Here is a 6,322-nt window from a genome sequence, read left to right on the forward strand (position 1 = left end):
CTACAAAGATCAACAGACAACTATGAAGACCTAACTTCTGGGTGCATAACAACACTGGTATAAACAGTCACAACAAGAGTAAAGGTGATTCTTAACAGCCCAGTTTAGAAACTAAACAAACATAAATATCTTATGGGCTTATTAAGATATGTATACTATTGTATAACAACACACCATACTGTAGAACAGTAATGCTTACAATTTGTATAGGCCAAACCTCTTAAGTAACCAGTCTTGTAAATGCAGGATGTGCATTTTAGATTTGCACACTAAGCGAAAAAATAAAAACACACGACAAACACAATTTGCTCAAAAAACAAATATATAAAAACGACAAAATAAAATAACTTACAATGCACTAAACATTCTACATGCATCAACTAAAATGTATCAAACTGTTCATTTACCTAAGCAAATATACAGGTTATATAATGCACTCTAATAAACCCACACATTGAGCCATTCCTAGCACTGGTGATTAAAAAAATATCTGTACATTTTAGCATTTTTACCTAAAATACAAAAAAGTTGTCTCTTTGTAAATCCTACCCCCTGTTCTCCTAGGAGTATATGCTGTAGTTTCCTACTAGAGGAGGACAATATGAACACTGAAGTGGTGACTGTTGTAACCCCTTAAATCCAAATTACAATGCTAACAGGAGGATATGCAAAGCGAGATTGAAAAGAATAGGATATCTTTGCTACCACACTTTCCAACATTTGTTGCTACATCCTCAAATAGTAAATCAACAAACTCAAAATACAAGGAGGGCCTAGGGATAAATCCCAAGCCGTGTCCCCCTGTATTACAAATCATGCAGCCATAGAACCCTACTCAGCACTTGGCAAAAGCCCCCTCCCCCAGAAACCCTGCGAGTCTCCACTGACCAGTGATGCAGATCCAGGCATTGGGTGTGTGAGTGCAGAAAGAACACAGGCACACACCGGGTGTGCAAAGATTAAACAAATACACCAACAGGAGGCTGGGTGGGAGGCCTGGAGGGGATTAATGGAAGGAGGGGCTGTGTCACCCCCTCCTCCCCCATGGACATTAGCTCTTAATTATCTAAGCTGATAGGGTGGATTAACCAACTGTGTACTACAGTTGTTAACATGACACTGCAAAGCAGTAAAGTACGGCAGCTCTGAACAGCACAGCAGAGATGTATACCCCAAACTATTTCTCAGTCACAGTGCAGCCAGCTGTATCCTGCATCTCAGGGGTCTGTAATAAAATCCCAGCACCACTATGTCCCACATATGTTAACACGCATCATGTAAAACAATGCTGCAGTTGTGAGAATTAGACAGACGAGCTTTGAACATTTCAATAGCGAAAAGGACCCTCTACATCATCCTCCCTAGCTTAAATATTCAATGTCCACGTCTAGATTGTAAGTGTGTGAGCAAACCCCCCCCTCACCTCTTCTTTCTGTAGATCTATTTTTATGCTATGCACTACTTATCATAGTGCTGTGTTGTATGACAGTAGTATACAAGTCGAAAAATAATAATGTACAAATCCTGTTTTAAAGTCACTAGAACTAATCACAAACATCCAAGTTACAACTTTGATAAACAAATCAGCAAGAAACTCAACTCCATATTTGCAGTAACTGTATAAAAAAATTAAAATAAAAAAAATCCCCCTCCCTCAACTAAAAGCTTGTATGACCACGAGAACTTGCAAAGAAAAAACTAATGGAACAGCTTACTTTTCAATTTCAAAGGGCACCAATGTTTTGCTGCCAGAGGCAAAAAAGGCTTGTAAATGAATGGGTTAATACAACAGCCCCCCCCCCATTCAGTTCCTTTAGACTTCTGGAGGAGGGGGGGGGGTGAATTCAGGGGTAGTAGAGACACTCCCCAAAGTGTGTCTCAACACAGGGTCAGTGCTCCATGGTAGCACAAAGGAAGACTTGTGTTGAAAAGACCATTTATATTGATGGCCAATGTGACTACATTTCTCATAGACACCAGAAAACTTTTAAATAAATATCACACAAGATACCTTTAGGCGTAATGTACAGAGCGGTCTGTTAGTCATAAATATTTTAGTCTAAAAATTAACAAAACATCAATAAACAGACCCCCTCTTTTTTAATTAAGTACAAAAATAGTAATTAATGGGGGAGAAGGCATCTTTCTGCTGACATGCCAAGTTTAACTCATCTTCCTGGCATGTGGCTGTTGTAACTTCCCTTTGAACTATACAATGAAATTAGAGCTGTATAAAAAGGAGAAAAAAACATTTTCAGGACACAAGCCATCTAAAGAATCACTAAAACCAGATATTTCACAAGTGTCTAACATATTGAGACATAAATTTAGATACTTTATACCCCCTAAAAAAAAATAAGAAAGAAAGAAGAAGAAAAGAAGAGTCTTGAATACCAGAAGAGATAAAGATAAGTGCTGATATCCAACTACAGTATGTTTGTACACCATTACTACAGATATTGCCCTCCATCATTTTCTAGTCTTGTACAAAAACGTTCTAGATGTGCACCAAATTTCATTATTTCCAAGTAATTAAGATGTTGGTGCCTATATGGGAAAATTCCTCAAGAATCGTAGACATAATTAACTTTGTACAACTTAAACAAGTAGAAATATGGTTTATCACAGGATGTAGCAGATTGCTATTTAAGAGACAATCCAGGATTACATTGTAACTTATTTAATAAGACATAAAATGTATATACATAGTATATCTATACACACAGTCTAAAAAGGACCCTACATTACAAAATCTCCATATGTGCCCCCCCATTAAACAGAAGATATACTCATTTTACAGGATCATGTCCTACTCATTAAAACTTGCCCAGGCTACTAGCCGTGATTTGTACTGGGGTTTTACAACTCATCATTCGAATAATTTGGTGTCAAAAACCCATATCCCTAGAATATATTGGGCTACTATTTCTCTACCATCCCAATGATAAACCAGAAAGCAAGGAAGTTACTCAATATTATGGCCACCGACCAGTAGTCTAGACAGATACTCTCCCAATAACAAGTTCTGGGAAAAACAACGACTGATACAATACATTAATGCCAAAACAAATATTTTCAGACACAATACAAGACTAGGCCTACAATATGACTAGTAGGAATGTTGTAAATTAAACATCGGGGTGAAAGACACACATAACGAAGCCTTTTGCATAAACTGCCATAATAGGCAAATTCATATTGCGGGGTAACGTATTCAACTGGTGTTGACTAGGCCAAACAATAAGTTATACTGAAATGCGACATTAACGCAAAATTCGTTTCTACAACACTTTCAGTATCGATCTAAAAGCCGTGGCAAGTAGCAAAATGGCATTCCTAGCCCAGCACGGCAGGGAGGTACCTACTGTACTATGACTCCTGCACTTCACGTCGTCGTGTGACGATCAAATAATTGTGAAAGTATTGATACTAAAGTACTCAGAGGCTTAATACCAGGTTGCTATTCCCGGTTCCGCAGGGCATCGCGAATCAACGCCCTAACTCACTGTCCGCCTCTCTCGAACTTACCAGGAAAAGCCCTGTTGCTCCAAATGGTCACTACGGCCTACCCTCACACGCCCCAGTGCCTCAAGCCCAACTATCCTTCAAACAGGTCTACCCTCCAGGTTTTCCCTTTTAATACACCCCAAGACCTTTGCTATCCGTACTCAACCCTCGTTTCCTCCCCACCTCTGCCCACACGTACCCCGAAATTCCTTTTATTTCCTTTGCCCCCAGTACCCCCTCTCTTACCCCTACTCTCACCGTTGCTTTTTCTCGGAGGAGAAACTTGGGATCTGAGCAAGGAGGGCGGGACGAGGACAAGAGGGGATACCTGATTGGACATCATCCAGGGAGGGTCGGCAAACTTCCAACTCCACTGTACAGGAGCGCAACTGTACATTTAACGACCTATTAGCAAGGGAGAGACTGCAAAGTACCGACCGCGTGATGTAATTAGGGACAATCTACAAACTACCCCAACTCGTTATACGTGATGAGATAAACATCTGCACGCTACCGCTGATCTCATAAGACAAGGGAGAGTCTGCAAATTATTAACTTGCTGAAATAAGCTTACACATGTACAATTTATTATTCAAGGAATACGTAGTAAAAAAAATTGACAAATTGTGACCCTCTATATGCATGCGTTATAAAACAAGGCAAAATTTAAAGGGAATTGATAGTCTGTCAACCACAACATTTACACACTTGGAATGCTGCCAGAATAAACCTAATATGCATATTTACCTTGCGTACCTGCCAAATAGCCTTGATTAGAAGGGACTGTCTATGATATTGGCTTCTTTCCAGTGTTTTACTGTCTTGGCATTTCCCCAGCGTTTCCAATGGAATTTAACCCTGTCTAGTCAGATTACTCCAGGTCTGGCTAAAGGTTTTTAGGGACCTGAGTAAAAATAAATATAGGCCCGCCACATGCGTTCCAAAATATGTCACTTTATTTTAGGTTATAAGTGTAACCAGGAGTCAAGGCGCCACCAAGACATTTTTCTATGACTTTTTGAGGGTCACTTGGAAAGTATGCAAATATAACAAATGTATACATTATAATAAACTAACACAATCGCTCTAATTAAGTCTCTCTTCTTTGAGGTTAGCATGATTTAGTGACCTAAAAACCAAACAAAGTTGGCCAAACATTTACCTACTTTTACCCCGATACACATATATTTATGTGCATATAAAACAATATTTAATAACCAATAATGTCAAATATACCACATTTATTATTTCAGGCAGTGAAGAATTAAAAAAATATCCACAGCCAAATACTTTATTACTTAATGTTGTATTAAAAAAACACATTGTTGATTGAGTATTGTTGATTGATGTGTCCTGGACTAATGTGATCCATTCTCTTTTCATTCTACTTGATAGGGATTAGGTTTCTTGTACTGGCAATTATTGTACACAATGTCCCTTCAATATAAAATGTTTTTGTTTCTTGTGAACCTGCAAAACATTGAATAAAATGTTTAACCCCTTCAATCCCGGAGAAATTTTGCCATTTTTGCGCTATGTCGGTTCAGCGATGATTCTCTTTTACTGTGAATAGTGTACCCATATAAACTATATATTGTTTTTTCAAGGAGAGATAGAGCTTTCTTTTTATACCATAGTTGGATGATTAGCTGAAAATTTAGAATTAGAAATTTAGTAAAAAGTAGCAAGAATTAGAAAAAAAAATCTGTGTTTTTTTCATTTTCCCTCTGAATCCTCACAAAATTAGGTAAAAAGACAGAAAATTCCATCCAGATTTATCCATTTAGGTGTCCTGTAGATGTCGATGTGCCCAAAGTGCCCGTTCCCGGCCGCATAAGTTGATCGCGGCCGGCCGGCAGTTTTGCTCTAAGTCCCCGTTTATGGCAGGTCAAGTTGCTTGAGAAACCCTGGAAGTCAATGAGGTCGGATTTGCCGGCCGCATCCGACCCTCGCTCCATCGAAGTCGGCCTGCCTGGCCGGGTTTTCCCGGTGGTGACGTGGAACTCCGTCCCGGTTCGCCAGGGACGTCAGGCACCCTCCGCCGGATATATAGGGAAGCTGCTGCTTGTTCCAGAGAGCCGGCTCCCAACGACCTCGCGAAGCCCAGCCCGGGTGCCGGCCAGGTCCCGGCCCCGGCCGGTAGACCTCCAAAGGTCCCGCCCGGGGCTCCACGGAACTCGGGAGGACCAGCCCGGGTGCCGCACCGGCGGTCCAACCCGCCCAAGTCCCGGGCCGGGTCCCGGGAAGACCACCATGGGGCAGACCCCCGAGGGTCCCGCCAGGGGCTCCACGGACCTCGGGAGGACCAGCCCGGGTGCCGCACCGGCGGTCCAACCCGCCCAAGTCCCGGGCCGGGTCCCGGGAAGACCACCATGGGGCAGACCCCCGAGGGTCCCGCCAGGGGCTCCCCGGACCTCGGGGTGCCCAGCCCGGGTGCAGCACCGGCGGTCCAACCCGCCCAAGTCCCGGGCCGGGTCCCGGGAAGACCACCATGGGGCAGACCCCCGAGGGTCCCGCCAGGGGCTCCCCGGACCTCGGGAGGACCAGCCCGGGTGCCGCACCGGCGGTCCAACCCGCCCAAGTCCCGGGCCGGGTCCCGGGAAGACCACCATGGGGCAGACCCCCGAGGGTCCCGCCAGGGGCTCCCCGGACCTCGGGGTGCCCAGGCCAAGTTGCTTGAAAAGCCCTGGAAGTCTATGAGAACGGATTTGCCGGCCGCATCCGACCCTCGCTCCATCGAAGTCGGCCTGCCTGGCCGGGTTTTCCCGGTGGTGTCGCGGAACTCCTTCCCGGTTCGCCATTGATAGCTCTTTCT

This window comes from Sceloporus occidentalis, unplaced genomic scaffold, assembly GCF_023333645.1.
Source record: "Sceloporus occidentalis isolate IW3139 unplaced genomic scaffold, rSceOcc1.0.p SCAF_45, whole genome shotgun sequence".
In the NCBI taxonomy this organism is placed as follows: Eukaryota; Metazoa; Chordata; class Lepidosauria; order Squamata; family Phrynosomatidae; genus Sceloporus; species Sceloporus occidentalis.